The sequence below is a fragment of the Triturus cristatus genome, chromosome 1_1 (assembly GCF_964204655.1).
Source record: "Triturus cristatus chromosome 1_1, aTriCri1.1, whole genome shotgun sequence".
NCBI classification, from domain to species: domain Eukaryota; kingdom Metazoa; phylum Chordata; class Amphibia; order Caudata; family Salamandridae; genus Triturus; species Triturus cristatus.
Window position 1 is genome coordinate 750,176,561 of NC_140579.1, and position 17,322 is coordinate 750,193,882.

A 17,322-nucleotide genomic window follows, 5' to 3' on the forward strand; every position below is an offset into this window, starting at 1 on the left:
GACCCCCAGAGGGCACCATCCAGCTTTGCTACCCTTAATCAGAATGAGCTCAGGCATTTGGCAACTCTTAGAGGCCTTAAACAGCCCAAGAACCCTACCTCTGCTGAGCTCAGAGAACTCTTACAGAATGATGAGAATCAGAGAGAACTCAAGAAAGCTTCCCAGTTAGCCCCCTTAGGGTCAGGAACAGGAGGCCCCCCTTCTGAAGATGCTACAGAGGTACCCAGTTCCAATAGCCATCCCTTAGATGAGAATAATACTACAGGGGAGGAAAGTGGTGAGGATACAGAAAGTAGTGATGATGAAGGGAGAACTAGCCCAGTGCCAAGTATTATACTTGGCCCAGCTAAACTAAGGCTATTGGGGACTGACAATGGGTTTACCCCATTGGATCTCCCCAGTGGACTTAACACAGGGCTTGGGAGGCAAAGGAATCGCTCAGGTGACTCCAATGCTTCTCATGGCTCTAGAGGCTCTCAAGGTCACTCCAGGAAAAGGATGACCACCCCTCAGAGGAGGGAACATGAGGCCAGAATGCAGGAAGCCCAGCTGAGGATCAGGAAGCAGGAGCTAGAAGTAGCCCTGATGGAAGAAAAACTGAACAAGGCTAGGCAACCTAGAGAGAGTGGGTCTATACCCACTGGTGGCAGCATTGTCCCTAAGGACAAAGATAGGGTCTTTGATAATAGGAACCTGTCTAAGGTTGTGCCCCCCTACAAAAGTGGGGATGACATCCACAAATGGATAACTGCTCTTGAGAGAGCCTGCAAAATACAGCAGGTTCCTGAAGACCAGTGGGCAGCAATCCTCTGGCTCTCCTTTGAAGGAAGAGGCAGAGACAGACTCCTCACTGTTAGAGAAGAGGATGTCAGAAATTACAGAGTCCTGAAGAGTGTTCTGGTAGATGGGTTAGGCTTAACCACTGAACAGTACAGGTTAATGTTCAGAGACACCCAAAAGACACAGACTCAGGACTGGTCTGAATATGTTGAATGTGCCACTAAGGCTTTGGAGGGTTGGTTGCTGGGAAGTAAGGTATCTGATTTTACAGGATTGTATAATTTGATGATGAGAGAACAGATTTTAAATAACTGTCAAAACCAGCAACTGCATCAACACTTGGTTGACTCTGATCTGACCTCTCCCCAAGAATTGGGAAAGAAGGCAGACAAATGGGTCAGAACCAGGGTTAAGCAAAAGAACCAGAACCAGGGCCAAGGGGGTGATCAGAAGAAAACAGACCAAAAGGGTGGAAATCAGAAATCTAAAGACCAGAAGTCTTCAACAGGGCCCCAAACTACTGCTAAGGAGGGTGGGTCCCAACAACAGTCCAAAAAGAAGAAAGAAGGTCAAAAGAAACCCTGGTGCAATCATTGCAAAAATACAACTCACTGGACTAGTGATTGCAAAAAGGGTGGAGCCCCCAACACTGTTGCCCCTAAGGCACCTGCTCCCAGTACTACTGTTAGCAGTGTTGGTCCCCAGACAAAGGGTGTAGTGGGAATCACTATGGGAACTGAAGGAGATTCTGACTTAGACAGAACCCTGACACAGGCAGTCTTGATCTGTGATGGGGACATTGATTTGTCCCTGACTGTGAGCCCCAGTAACCTGGGCAAGTACAGACAGACTCCTTTAATTAATGACAAAGTGGCTCAAGCCTACAGGTACACATGTGCCAGTGTCACTATGGTGACACCAGGCTTTGTGGACCCTGGACAGTACATACCAGGTGAGAACTACCTGGTGACCAATGCCAGCAATGCCACTACTTCACATAGTGTGGCAGTTGTTAACTTCTCATGGGGAGGGGTAACTGGCCTCAAAAGGGTTGTGGTTAGTGCAGACCTCCCAGTAGAATGTTTGTTGGGCAATGACCTAGAGAGTTCTCTATGGTCAGAAGTGGAGTACAGGACTCATGCAGAGATGTTAGGTATATCATCACATGTCCTTGCTGTGACCAGGTCACAGGCCAAAAAGTGCCTCACTGAACCTCAGGTCTTGGATCCTGGAACAATGGACCAAGCACCTACCAAGAAGAAGAACAGGAGGGTCAAGGCTGTGCCTTCCCCCCTGCCTCAGAGTGATGATCAGCCTTCCCAGGAAGCTGATCTAGAGGACCCTGAAGGAACTGTCCCTGAAGAGCTTGAACCTGATCAGGTTGAGTTTCTGGGGACAGGGGGACCTTCAAGGGCTGACTTGAGGCAGGCTCAGTTATCCTGTCCCTCTCTTGAACCCCTCAGACAGCTGGCTGCTGCTGAGGCTGCTGGGAATGCTCAAGGTACCCATAAAGTGTATTGGGATGAAGGGCTCCTTTATTCAGAGGCTAGAGACCCCAAGCCTGGTGCTACCGGGAGGTTGGTTATACCTCTGCAATTTAGGGGCTTCCTTCTTACCTTGGCCCATGATATTCCTTTAGCAGGACACTTAGGCCAGAACAAGACTTGGGACAGGCTTGTCCCTCACTTTCACTGGCCTCATATGAATGAAGATACAAAGGAGTTTTGTCGCTCCTGTGTTACCTGCCAAGCCAGTGGCAAATCAGGTGGCACAACAAAGGCCCCCCTAATACCACTACCTGTGGTGGGGGTCCCCTTTGAAAGAGTGGGAATAGACATAGTGGGTCCCATGGATCCTCCCACTGCATCTGGGCACAGATTTATACTGGTGGTAGTGGATCATGCCACCAGGTATCCAGAGGCAATTCCCCTTAGGACCACTACAGCTCCTGTGGTGGCCAGGGCCCTGCTGGGAGTATTCTCCAGAGTGGGGTTTCCTAAGGAGGTAGTATCTGACAGAGGTACCAACTTTATGTCAGGATACTTGACAGCTATGTGGAAGGAATGTGGTGTCAACTACAAGTTCACCACCCCTTATCACCCACAATGCAATGGGCTTGTTGAGAGATTCAACAAGACCCTAAAGGGTATGATCAAAGGATTACCTGAAAAGCTCAGGCGAAGATGGGACATCCTTCTACCCTGCCTTCTGTTTGCTTACAGAGAGGTCCCACAAAAAGGAGTTGGCTACAGCCCCTTTGAATTGTTGTTTGGGCACCCTGTGAGAGGCCCACTGTGTTTGGTGAAGGAAGGATGGGAGTTACCTCTCAAAAAGCCCAAGCTAGACATAGTGGACTATGTACTTGGTCTCCGCTCCAGGATGGCTGAGTATATGGAGAAGGCATCCAAAAACCTTGAGGCAAGCCAGGCCTTACAGAAAGCTTGGCATGACCAAAAGGCTGTCTTGGTTGAGTTTCAGCCAGGACAGAAGGTATGGGTGTTGGAGCCAGTGGCCCCAGCAGCACTCCAAGACAAATGGTCTGGACCCCATACAATCCTGGAAAAGAAGGGAGAGGTCACCTACTTGGTCGACCTAGGAACTCCCAGGAGTCCCCACAGGGTACTCCATGTTAACAGGCTTAAAGCATATGTTGACAGGGCAGACATGGGCTTGCTCATGGCTACAGATGAGGGACAGGAGGAAGAGAGTGACCCTCTCCCAGACCTGTTGTCTCAGAACCCTGAAGATGGCTCAGTGGAAGGAGTGACCCTTGGAGGCAACCTCACTGCCCATCAGCAGACTGAATGTAGACAGGTTCTACAATCATTTTCACATATGTTTTCCTTGATACCTAGTCAAACTGACTGGTGTACCCATGTGGTGGACACTGGTGACAGTCTGCCTGTAAAGAACAAGCTTTACAGACAACCTGACCACGTCAGGGACTGTATAAAGGCTGAGGTACATAAAATGCTGGAATTAGGTGTCATTGAACCCTCAGAGAGCCCCTGGGCTAGCCCAGTGGTTCTGGTCCCCAAACCTCACACCAAAGATGGCAAGAGAGAGATGAGGTTCTGTGTGGACTACAGGGGTCTCAATGCTGTCACCAGGACAGATGCACACCCTATTCCAAGGGCAGATGAGCTCATAGACAAACTAGCTTCTGCAAAGTTTTTGAGCACATTTGACTTAACAGCTGGCTATTGGCAAATCAGATTAGCTGAGGAGTCTAAGGCCAAAACAGCATTCTCAACCCCAGGTGGGCACTACCAGTTTTTGGTGATGCCCTTTGGTCTGAAGAATGCACCTGCCACCTTCCAAAGGCTGGTGAACCAAGTCCTTACTGGGTTGGATGACTTTTGCGCAGCATATCTTGATGACATTGCTGTCTTTAGCTCCACCTGGGAGGATCACCTGATCCACCTGAAGAAGGCTCTTGAGGCTCTGCAAAGGGCAGGCCTCACTATCAAGGTTACTAAGTGCCAGATAGGGCAGAGTAAGGTTGTATATTTGGGCCACCTTGTGTGTGGAGGCCAAGTTCAACCACTGGAGAGTAAGATACAATCCATCAAGGACTGGTCCCCTCCAACCACCCAGACTCAAGTTCGAGCTTTCTTGGGCTTGACTGGGTACTACAGGAAGTTTGTTAAGAACTATGGGTCCATTGTGACTCCTCTTAATGATCTGACATCCAAGAAGATGCCCAAAAAGGTTCAGTGGACAGTAAGCTGTCAAAAGGCATTTGATGACCTGAAGGAGGCCATGTGCTCTGCACCTATCCTGAAAAGTCCTGACTACTCCAAAGAGTTTATTGTCCAAACAGATGCTTCTGAGTTGGGTGTGGGAGCTGTGCTGTCACAACTTAATGTAGATGGTCAAGACCAACCCATTGCTTTTATTAGCAGAAGGTTGACCCCCAGAGAGAAGAATTGGTCAGCTATTGAGAGGGAGGCCTTTGCTGTGGTGTGGGCCCTGAAGAAGCTGAGGCCATACTTGTTTGGCACTCACTTCAAGATTCAGACCGACCATAAGCCCCTCTTGTGGCTAAATCAGATGAAGGGTGAAAACCCCAAACTGCTTAGGTGGTCCATTTCCCTACAGGGGATGGACTTTACAGTGGAGCACCGGCCAGGTACTGACCATGGGAATGCAGATGGTCTCTCCAGGTACTTCCACTTAGGACATGAAGACGAGACTGGTCAAGGCTAGTTTAATGTCCCAGCGTTTGGGGGGGGGTTGTGTAGGAGAGTAGGGTCTGCTATCCTATGGTCACCCCAAATTTTTGCTTTTTGCTTCACTGGTTTTTGACATATTGAGGGTGTGGGCCTGCCAATCAGACCCCCAGCCTGCTGTTCTCTCTACTAAATTAAAACTATGCACCCTAGGTGCATAACCAATTGGAAGTGGATCACCCTGTCAGCCCCTGTACCAGTGTACACTAGGTACCCAGGGCATTGGTGTACCCAAGGCCTGCCAGGGGCTGAAGCATGTATTATGCCACCCCAGGCTTGGCCTAACAATCTGACACAACTGGCTGATCACTCAGCTGGGGTAAGTTGGTGTAATCACCTCTTACTTAGGTGTAGTATACCTATACCTAACCTTAAATGGGACACCTGGTAACCTATAAGTCACTCCTATGGCAGGCCTTAACAATCCTGAAGGCAGAGTGCTTGGTTCCATGTGAGATGGTGCTCTGGCATGAGCTGAGCCTGTCTGCACTGGTCGGAACAACTTCCTTCTACTGTTTCCAGATATCGTCATACCATATACTCTTAAGTGCATTATGAACCTCGCGTTTAAATGCTAACTTTGGTTTGGCTTTATCAAAACATGTCGAGTAAGGTGTCATACGAATTGGAATACTAACCCCTCGCCAATTCTGGCGACTGGGTTAGCATTCCACCCTTCTAGAGGGACACGACATGTACAATACCTGAAACCCGGGTAAAATCAGACATAGCCTCAGATCCACAAAATGGATGCTGCCACCACAGACACAAGTCTGCCCTCCTGCTGCTGGGAGTCCTTCCAGCTTGGGAGGTGTGGACAAAGGGTTTCCTGCCAGGGGAGGTGCGTGCACCACCCCAGACAGGATTTTGTGTATTGGTCAGGTAGGGCTTGAAAGAAACCAGACATGCCTGTGGCTCACAAGGAGCCTCGGTGCATATGCCAGTTCAAACCGGTCCTGGGGCACACCAGTCCCGGGCCTGGGGCGAGCTGGGCAAAGGATTGGGGGTGTAACCACCCCCCTTCCTGGTCCCACCCATAGGGAGGGACCTAGCAGGTAGTCCGGCCCCTAGAATCCGCTTAAAGGTAGGAGCTGTGTCCTAAGACTTCAGACATCCTGGAATCAACTTAACACTAAGAAGAAGATGGGAACTTCGACGCTCTGCTGCACAGAGGACTGAAGCCAATCTCCCCTGTGGTCAGGGAGTGACCACCTTGCTAACGCAAGCACCATCCAGCGAATCAACGTCTGCTTTGCCGCCGCCTCCCGCCGGAGCCCGAGCCCAGAGACTGACAAGACCTGGACCTCCAGACCTCTCACCGCCCGATCCACAGTCCCTGAAAAGAGGAGACCCGTGGAGGCACCGAGACACGTGGAGCCAGCCATCTTGAAACGACCATGACAAGCTGACAAGTGCAACAACCGAGGCTCCCTCCAAGTTGTGCTTTGGGATCTGAGAAGCCCACCACCCGAGCAGCATCTGCACCAAAGGTGAGCCCTCCAGCATCTCCACGATCTGCGTGGGGCCCTTCTGCATTTTGCCACTCGACGCGCCTAACCAGTTGCTGGCCCGCTGGCTAGTAGCCATCTTGGCAACGAACTCTACGAAATACACCGCTGGTCTGGTTGCTCCAGACTGGCCCTTGCTCCCCTCCAAAGGAGCAGTCCTTCTGACCTTGCTGGTCAGAACCATCAGCTTATTTCATCTCCTACAACAATTGCTTTTGCCAAGGCTTGTTTGCTTCGATCAAGTCGCCGACACCGCCGACAGCGAGAGCCTGCGTGGGACAGCTCGTGAACCGACTCCTGGATGTCGTCAATCTCCAGGGACCACGTGGCTGCAGAGACAAGCTACACCTTTCTTCCTGTTTGCACCCGACATTGCCTGGTACCCACCTGGTGCCACGCCGGTCACTGGCTAGTGGCTGTGAACACTGTCCCCTCTGCTTACAGGTCTTCAACATCTCCGATCCACTCTTGGATCCACTGCATCTCTCCCGGACCGACCGCCTGCAGCATCTTTGTCTTCAAGCTCCACGGAACAGATAGAAGAAACCCGACGCACTTCGAGGCCTATGCACCCGCTTCCTGTGGGTGAGGTAAAGCTGGCACACCTGTGCCCAAGTGTAGTAATACATCTCTAGTGCCTGTGTTCCAAATCTTGAGTTCCTAGTCCATCCGGAAGATCCTCTTTGCAGTAACTTTGTACTTTTTACGCACCCATTGAAACCTATGGGAGCACGCGTGTGACTATTTGCTCTGCACACGCCACCCGTGGACCTCCTGGTCACTAACTGAAGTTAGCTCCTTGTAGGCCCAGCGATTCTAGAGGCCCTAGGCCTTTTCCCTTTTCTGTTCGTGGTACTTATACCACTATTTTAGTATATGGTTTGAGCGGCCACCAGGGCCTATCCATATAAAGTGCAACTTCTGTGTATTCCACTGTAATCTTGTTTGACGATTTGTGCTCCTGTGCTCATAAAGAGACTAGGGGTTACTTTGAGAAATAAATACATATATATTTTGAATATATATCTGTGTGGTGTCCTTTCATTGGTATAAAAGGGGGTTGCATTTGGTAAAACAGCTGGCTTAACACGCTTCACGAGTTTAGCCTCAAAGACTGCTAAGCCTACGCTACCACTAGGGCAGCTAGTCCGAAAAGGTTGAGTTACAACCACACCATAAGGGTTGCTTGGCATGGTACAAGGTGATCACTTTAACTAGTGAGCATCATATACCAGGCCAACTTCTCACAGTCGGCCTCGTGCCCGCGACAGGAAACGGCGCAAAACGCAACGTGGTCACACATCAATTTCGCAGTGAAAAATGACCCTTTTTTGGCAAAATGACTAGCTGTAGTTTTTGGACCCTAGCTCTGCGGGCACCTTGGGAAACCTAGAAAACCTATACATTTTTCAAAACTAGACACCCAGGGGAATCCAGGATGGGGTGACTTGACTGCCTCCCATCAGGGTCTGTTACCCAGAATCCCTTGCAAACCTAAAAAATTGTCCAAAAAAACAAATTTTCCCCACATTTCTGTGGTGGAAAGTTCCGGAATCTGCGTGGATCCACAAGTTTCCACCCACCCCGTGTTCCCCAAAGTCTTATGAGAAAAACGGTACCTCACTTGTGTGGGTCAGACTAGTGCCCGCGACAGGAAACGGCGTAAAACGCATCGTGGTCACACCTCAATTTCGCAGTGAAAAATGACCCTTTTTTGGAAAAACGACTAGCTGTAGTTTTTGAACCCTAGCTCTGCGGGCACCTTGGGAAACCTAGCAAACCTATACATTTTTGAAAACTAGACACCCAGGGGAATCCAGGATGGGGTGACTTGACTGGCACAACCAGGGTCTGTTACCCAGAATCCCTTGCAAACCTAAAAAATTGTCAAAAAAGAACACATTTCTGTAGTGGAAAGTTCTGGAATCTGCGTGGATCCACAAATTTCCAAACACCCCGCATTCCCCAAAGTCTTACGAGAAAAACGGTATCTCACTTGTGTGGGTCGGCCTAGTGCCTGCGACAGGAAACGGCGCAAAACGCAACGTGGTCACATCTCAATTTCGCAGTGAAAAATGACCCTTTTTTGGTAAAACGACTAGCTGTAGTTTTTGAACCCTAGCTCTGCGAGCACCTTGGGAAACCTAGCAAATCTATACATTTTTGAAAACTAGACACCCAGGGGAATCCATGATGCGGTGACTTGACTGCCTCCCACCAGGGTCTGTTACCCAGAATCCCTTGCAAACCTAAAAAATTGTCCAAAAAAACACATTTTCCCCACATTTCTGCGGTGGAAAGTTCCGGAATCTGTGTGGATCCACAAATTTCCACCCACCCCGCGTTTCCCAAAGTCTTACGAGAAAAACGGTACCTCATTTGTGTGGGTCGGCCTAGTGCCCACGACAGGAAACGGCACAAAACGCAACGTGGTTAAATCTCAATTTCGCAGTGAAAAATGACCCTTTTTTGGTAAAATGTCTAGCTGTAGTTTTTGAACCCTAGCTCTGCGGGCACCTTGGGAAACCTAGCAAACCTATACATTTTTGAAAACTAGACAGCCAGGGGAAACCAGGATGGGGTGACTTGACTGCCTCCCACCAGGGTCTGTTACCCAGAATCCATGGCAAACCTAATAAATTGTCCAAACAAACACATTTTCCCCAAATTTCTGTGGTGGAAAGTTCCGGAATCTGCGTGGATCCACAAATTTCCACCCACCCCGCGTTCCCCAAAGTCTTACGAGAAAAACGGTAGCTCACTTGTGTGGGTCGGCCTAGTGCCCGCGACAGGAAACGGCATAAAACGGATCGTGGTCACACCTCAATTTCGCAGTGAAAAATAACCCTTTTTTGGCAAAATGACTAGCTGTAGTTTTTGAACCCTAGCTCTGCGGGCACCTTGGGAAACCTAGCAAACCTATACATTTTTGAAAACTAGACACCCAGGGGAATCCAGGATGGGGTGACTTGACTGGCACAACCAGGGTCTGTTACCCAGAATCCCTTGCAAACCTAAAAATTTGTCCAAAAAAACAAATTTTCCCCACATTTCTGTGGTGGAAAGTTCCGGAATCTGCGTGGATCCACAAATTTCCACCCACCCCGCGTTCCCCAAAGTCTTTTGAGAAAAACCGTACCTCACTTGTGTGGGTCGGCCTAGTGCCCGCGACAGGAAACGGCGTAAAACGCATCGTGGTCACACCTCAATTTCGCAGTGAAAAATGACCCTTTTTTGGCAAAACGACTAGCTGTAGTTTTTGAACCCTAGCTCTGCGGGCACCTTGGGAAACCTAGAAAACCTATACATTTTTGAAAACTAGACACCCAGGGGAATCCAGGATGGGGTGACTTGACTGGCACAACCAGGGTCTGTTACCCAGAATCCCTTGCAAACCTAAAAAATTGTCCAAAAAAACAAATTTTCCCCTGATTTCTGTGGTGGAAAGTTCCGGAATCTGCGTGGATCCACAAATTTCCACCCACCCCGCATTCCCCAAAGTCTTACGAGAAAAACGGTACCTCACTTGTGTGGGTCGGCCTAGTGCCTGCGACAGGAAACGGCGCAAAACGCAACGTGGTCACATCTCAATTTCGCAGTGAAAAATGACCCTTTTTTGGTAAAACGACTAGCTGTAGTTTTTGAACCCTAGCTCTGCGAGCACCTTGGGAAACCTAGCAAACCTATAAATTTTTGAAAACTAGACACCCAGGGGAATCCATGATGGGGTGACTTGACTGCCTCCCACCAGGGTCTGTTACCCAGAATCCCTTGCAAACCTAAAAAATTGTCCAAAAAAACACATTTTCCCCACATTTCTGCGGTGGAAAGTTCCGGAATCTGCGTGGATCCACAAATTTCCACCTACCCCGCGTTTCCCAAAGTCTTACGAGAAAAACGGTACCTCATTTGTGTGGGTCGGCCTAGTGCCCACGACAGGAAATGGCACAAAACGCAACGTGGTCACATCTCAATTTCGCAGTGAAAAATGACACTTTTTTGGCAAAATGTCTAGCTGTAGTTTTTGAACCCTAGCTCTGCGGGCACCTTGGGAAAGCTAGCAAACCTATACATTTTTGAAAACTAGACAGCCAGGGGAAACCAGGATGGGGTGACTTGACTGCCTCCCACCAGGGTCTGTTACCCAGAATCCATGGCAAACCTAATAAATTGTCCAAAAAAACACATTTTCCCCAAATTTCTGTGGTGGTAAGTTCCTGAATCTGCGTGGATCCACAAATTTCCACCCACCCCGCATTCCCCAAAGTCTTACGAGAAAAACGGTACCTCACTTGTGTGGGTCGGCCTAGTGCCTGCGACAGGAAACGGCGCAAAACGCAACGTGGTCACATCTCAATTTCGCAGTGAAAAATGACCCTTTTTTGGTAAAACGACTAGCTGTAGTTTTTGAACCCTAGCTCTGCGAGCACCTTGGGAAACCTAGCAAACCTATAAATTTTTGAAAACTAGACACCCAGGGGAATCCATGATGGGGTGACTTGACTGCCTCCCACCAGGGTCTGTTACCCAGAATCCCTTGCAAACCTAAAAAATTGTCCAAAAAAACACATTTTCCCCACATTTCTGCGGTGGAAAGTTCCGGAATCTGCGTGGATCCACAAATTTCCACCTACCCCGCGTTTCCCAAAGTCTTACGAGAAAAACGGTACCTCATTTGTGTGGGTCGGCCTAGTGCCCACGACAGGAAATGGCACAAAACGCAACGTGGTCACATCTCAATTTCGCAGTGAAAAATGACACTTTTTTGGCAAAATGTCTAGCTGTAGTTTTTGAACCCTAGCTCTGCGGGCACCTTGGGAAACCTAGCAAACCTATACATTTTTGAAAACTAGACAGCCAGGGGAAACCAGGATGGGGTGACATGACTGCCTCCCACCAGGGTCTGTTACCCAGAATCCATGGCAAACCTAATAAATTGTCCAAAAAAACACATTTTCCCCAAATTTCTGTGGTGGTAAGTTCCGGAATCTGCGTGGATCCACAAATTTCCACCCACCCCGTGTTCCCCAAAGTCTCACGAGAAAAACGGTACCTCACTTGTGTGGGTCGGCCTAGTGCCTGCGACAGGAAACGGCATAAAACGCATCGTGGTCACACCTCAATTTCGCAGTGAAAAATGACCCTTTTTTGGCAAAACTACTAGCTGTAGTTTTTGAACCCTAGCTCTGCGGGCACCTTGGGAAACCTAGCAAACCTATAAATTTTTGAAAACTAGACACCCAGGGGAATCCAGGATGGGGTGAATGGACTGCCTCGCACCAGGGTCTGTTACCCAGAATCCCTTGCAAACCTAAAGAATTGTCTAGAAAAACACATTTTCCCCACATTTCTGTAGTGGAAAGTTCCGGAATCTGCGTGGATCCACAAATTTCCACCCACCCCGCGTTCCCCAAAGTCTTACAAGAAAAACGGTACCTCACTTGTGTGGGTCGGCCTAGTGCCCGCGACAGGAAACGGCGCAAAACGCAACGTGGTCACACCTCAATTTCGCAGTGAAAAATGACCCTTTTTTGGCAAAACGACTAGCTCTAGTGTTTGAACACTAGCTCTGCGGGCACCTTGGGAAACCTAGCAAACCTATACATTTTTGAAAACTAGACACCAAGGGGAATCCAGGATGGGGTGACTTGACTGCCTCCCACCAGGATCTGTTACCCAGAATCCCTTGCAAACCTAAAACATTGTCAAAAAAAACACATTTTCCCCACATTTCTGTAGTGGAATGTACCGGAATCTGCGTGGATCTACAAATTACCACTCACCCCGCGTTCCCCTAAGTCTTACGAGAAAAACGGTACCTCACTTGTGTGGGTCGGCCTAGTGCCCGCGACAGGAAACGGCGCAAAACGCAACGTGGTCACACCTCAATTTCGCAGTGAAAAATGACCCTTTTTTGGCAAAATGACTAGCTGTAGTTTTTGGACCCTAGCTCTGCGGGCACCTTGGGAAACCTAGCACACCTATACATTTTTGAAAACTAGACACCCAGGGGAATCCAGGATGGGGTGACTTGACTGCCTCCCACCAGGGTCTGTTACCCAGAATCCCTTGCAAACCTAAAGAATTGTCTAGAAAAACACATTTTCCCCACATTTCTGTCTTGGAAAGTTCCGGAATCTGCGTGGATCCACAAATTTCCACCCACCCCTTGTTCCCCAAAGTCTTACGAGAAAAACGGTAACTCACTTGTGTGGGTCGGCCTAGTGCCCGCGACAGGAAACGGCGCAAAACGCAACATGGTCACACCTCAATTTCGCAGTGAAAAATGACCCTTTTTTGGCAAAACGACCAGCTGTTGTTTTTGAACCCTAGCTCTGCGGGCACCTCGGGAAACCTAGCAAACCTATACATTTTTGAAAACAAGACACCCAGGGGAATCCAGGATGGAGTTACTTGACTGCCTCCCACCAGGGTCTGTTACCCAGAATCCCTTGCAAACCTAAAAAATTGTCCAAAAAAACAAATTTTCCCCACATTTCTGTGGTGGAAAGTTCCGGAATCTGCGTGGATCCACAAGTTTCCACCCACCCCGTGTTCCCCAAAGTCTTATGAGAAAAACGGTACCTCACTTGTGTGGGTCGGCCTAGTGCCCGCGACAGGAAACGGCGTAAAACGCATCGTGGTCACACCTCAATTTCGCAGTGAAAAATGACCCTTTTTTGGCAAAACGACTAGCTGTAGTTTTTGAACCCTAGCTCTGTGGGCACCTTGGGAAACCTAGCAAACCTATACATTTTTGAAAACTAGACACCCAGGGGAATCCAGGATGGGGTGACTTGACTGGCACAACCAGGGTCTGTTACCCAGAATCCCTTGCAAACCTAAAAAATTGTCAAAAAAGAACACGTTTCTGTAGTGGAAAGTTCTGGAATCTGCGTGGATCCACAAAATTCCACACACCCCGCATTCCCCAAAGTCTTACGAGAAAAACGGTACCTCACTTGTGTGGGTCGGCCTAGTGCCTGCGACAGGAAATGGCGCAAAACGCAACGTGGTCACATCTCAATTTCGCAGTGAAAAATGACCCTTTTTTGGTAAAACGACTAGCTGCAGTTTTTGAACCCTAGCTCTGCGAGCACCTTGGGAAACCTAGCAAACCTATACATTTTTGAAAACTAGACACCCAGGGGAATCCATGATGGGGTGACGTGACTGCCTCCCACCAGGGTTTGTTACCCAGAATCCCTTGCAAACCTAAAAAATTGTCCAAAAAAACACATTTTCCCCACATTTCTGCGGTGGAAAGTTCCGGAAACTGCGTGGATCCACAAATTTCCACCCACCCCGCGTTTCCCAAAGTCTTACGAGAAAAACGGTGCCTCATTTGTGTGGGTCGGCCTAGTGCCCACGACAGGAAACGGCACAAAACGCAACGTGGGCACATCTCAATTTCGCAGTGAAAAATGACCCTTTTTTGGCAAAATGTCTAGCTGTAGTTTTTGAACCCTAGCTCTGCGGGCACCTTGGGAAACCTAGCAAACCTATACATTTTTGAAAACTAGACAGCCAGGGGAATCCAGGATGGGGTGACTTGACTGCCTCCCACCAAGGTCTGTTACCCAGAATCCCTTGCAAACCCCCAAAATTATAAAAAAAAACACATTTTCCCAACATTCCTGTGGTGGAAAGTTCCGGAATCTGCGTGGATCCACAAATTTCCACCCATCCCGCGTTCCTCAAAGTCTTACAAGAAAAACGGTACCTCACTTGTGTGGGTCGGCCTAGTGCCCGCGACAGGAAATGGCGCAAAACGCAACGTGGTCACACCTCAATTTCGCAGTGAAAAATGACCCTTTTTTGGCAAAACGACTAGCTCTAGTGTTTGAACACTAGCTCTGCGGGCACCTTGGGAAACCTAGCAAACCTATACATTTTTGAAAACTAGACACCAAGGGGAATCCAGGATGGGGTGACTTGACTGCCTCCCACCAGGATCTGTTACCCAGAATCCCTTGCAAACCTAAAAAATTGTCAAAAAAAACACATTTTCCCCACATTTCTGTAGTGGAATGTACCGGAATCTGCGTGGATCCACAAATTACCACTCACCCCGCGTTCCCCTAAGTCTTACGAGAAAAACGGTACCTCACTTGTGTGGGTCGGCCTAGTGCCCGCGACAGGAAACGGCGCAAAACGCAACGTGGTCACACCTCAATTTCGCAGTGAAAAATGACCCTTTTTTGGCAAAATGACTAGCTGTAGTTTTTGGACCCTAGCTTTGCGGGCACCTTGGGAAACCTAGCAAACCTATACATTTTTGAAAACTAGACACCCAGGGGAATCCAGGATGTGGTGACTTGACTGCCTTCCACCAGGGTCTGTTTCCCAGAATCCCTTGCAAACCTAAAATATTATCCAAAAAAACAAATTTTCCCCACATTTCTGTGGTGGAAAGTTCCGGAATCTGCGTGGATCCACAAGTTTCCACCCACCCCGTGTTCCCCAAAGTCTTATGAGAAAAACGGTACCTCACTTGTGTGGGTCGGACTAGTGCCCGTGACAGGAAACGGCGTAAAACGCATCGTGGTCACACCTCAATTTCGCAGTGAAAAATGACCCTTTTTTGGCAAAACGACTAGCTGTAGTTTTTGAACCCTAGCTCTGCGGGCACCTTGGGAAACCTAGCAAACCTATACATTTTTGAAAACTAGACACCCAGGGGAATCCAGGATGGGGTGACTTGACTGCCTCCCACCAGGGTCTGTTACCCAGAATCCCTTGCAAACCTAAACAATTGTCCAAAAAAACACATTTTCCCCACATTTCTGCGGTGGAAAGTTCCGGAAACTGCGTGGATCCACAAATTTCCACACACCCCGCATTCCCCAAAGTCTTACGAGAAAAACGGTACCTCACTTGTGTGGGTCGGCCTAGTGCCTGCGACAGAAAACGGCGCAAAACGCAACGTGGTCACATCTCAATTTCGCAGTGAAAAATGACCCTTTTTTGGTAAAACGACTAGCTCTAGTGTTTGAACACTAGCTCTGCGGGCACCTTGGGAAACCTAGCAAACCTATACATTTTTGAAAACTAGACACCAAGGGGAATCCAGGATGGGGTGACTTGACTGCCTCCCACCAGGATCTGTTACCCAGAATCCCTTGCAAACCTAAAACATTGTCAAAAAAAACACATTTTCCCCACATTTCTGTAGTGGAATGTACCGGAATCTGCGTGGATCTACAAATTACCACTTACCCCGCGTTCCCCTAAGTCTTACGAGAAAAACGGTACCTCACTTGTGTGGGTCGGCCTAGTGCCCGCGACAGGAAACGGCGCAAAACGCAACGTGGTCACACCTCAATTTCGCAGTGAAAAATGACCCTTTTTTGGCAAAATGACTAGCTGTAGTTTTTGGACCCTAGCTCTGCGGGCACCTTGGGAAACCTAGCACACCTATACATTTTTGAAAACTAGACACCCAGGGGAATCCAGGATGGGGTGACTTGACTGCCTCCCACCAGGGTCTGTTACCCAGAATGCCTTGCAAACCTAAAAAATTGTCCAAAAAAACAAATTTTCCCCACATTTCTGTGGTGGAAAGTTCCGGAATCTGCGTGGATCCACAAGTTTCCACCCACCCCGTGTTCCCCAAAGTCTTATGAGAAAAACGGTACCTCACTTGTGTGGGTCGGCCTAGTGCCCGCGACAGGAAACGGCGTAAAACGCATCGTGGTCACACCTCAATTTCGCAGTGAAAAATGACCCTTTTTTGGCAAAACGACTAGCTGTAGTTTTTGAACCCTAGCTCTGTGGGCACCTTGGGAAACCTAGCAAACCTATACATTTTTGAAAACTAGACACCCAGGGGAATCCAGGATGGGGTGACTTGACTGGCACAACCAGGGTCTGTTACCCAGAATCCCTTGCAAACCTAAAAAATTGTCAAAAAAGAACACGTTTCTGTAGTGGAAAGTTCTGGAATCTGCGTGGATCCACAAATTTCCACACACCCCGCATTCCCCAAAGTCTTACGAGAAAAACGGTACCTCACTTGTGTGGGTCGGCCTAGTGCCTGCAACAGGAAATGGCGCAAAACGCAACGTGGTCACATCTCAATTTCGCAGTGAAAAATGACCCTTTTTTGGTAAAACGACTAGCTGCAGTTTTTGAACCCTAGCTCTGCGAGCACCTTGGGAAACCTAGCAAACCTATACATTTTTGAAAACTAGACACCCAGGGGAATCCATGATGGGGTGACGTGACTGCCTCCCACCAGGGTCTGTTACCCAGAATCCCTTGCAAACCTAAAAAATTGTCCAAAAAAACACATTTTCCCCACATTTCTGCGGTGGAAAGTTCCGGAAACTGCGTGGATCCACAAATTTCCACCCACCCCGCGTTTCCCAAAGTCTTACGAGAAAAACGGTGCCTCATTTGTGTGGGTCGGCCTAGTGCCCACGACAGGAAACGGCACAAAACGCAACGTGGGCACATCTCAATTTCGCAGTGAAAAATGATCCTTTTTTGGCAAAATGTCTAGCTGTAGTTTTTGAACCCTAGCTCTGCGGGCACCTTGGGAAACCTAGCAAACCTATACATTTTTGAAAACTAGACAGCCAGGGGAATCCAGGATGGGGTGACTTGACTGCCTCCCACCAGGGTCTGTTACCCAGAATCCCTTGCAAACCCCCAAAATTATAAAAAAAAACACATTTTCCCAACATTCCTGTGGTGGAAAGTTCCGGAATCTGCGTGGATCCACAAATTTCCACCCATCCCGCGTTCCTCAAAGTCTTACAAGAAAAACGGTACCTCACTTGTGTGGGTCGGCCTAGTGC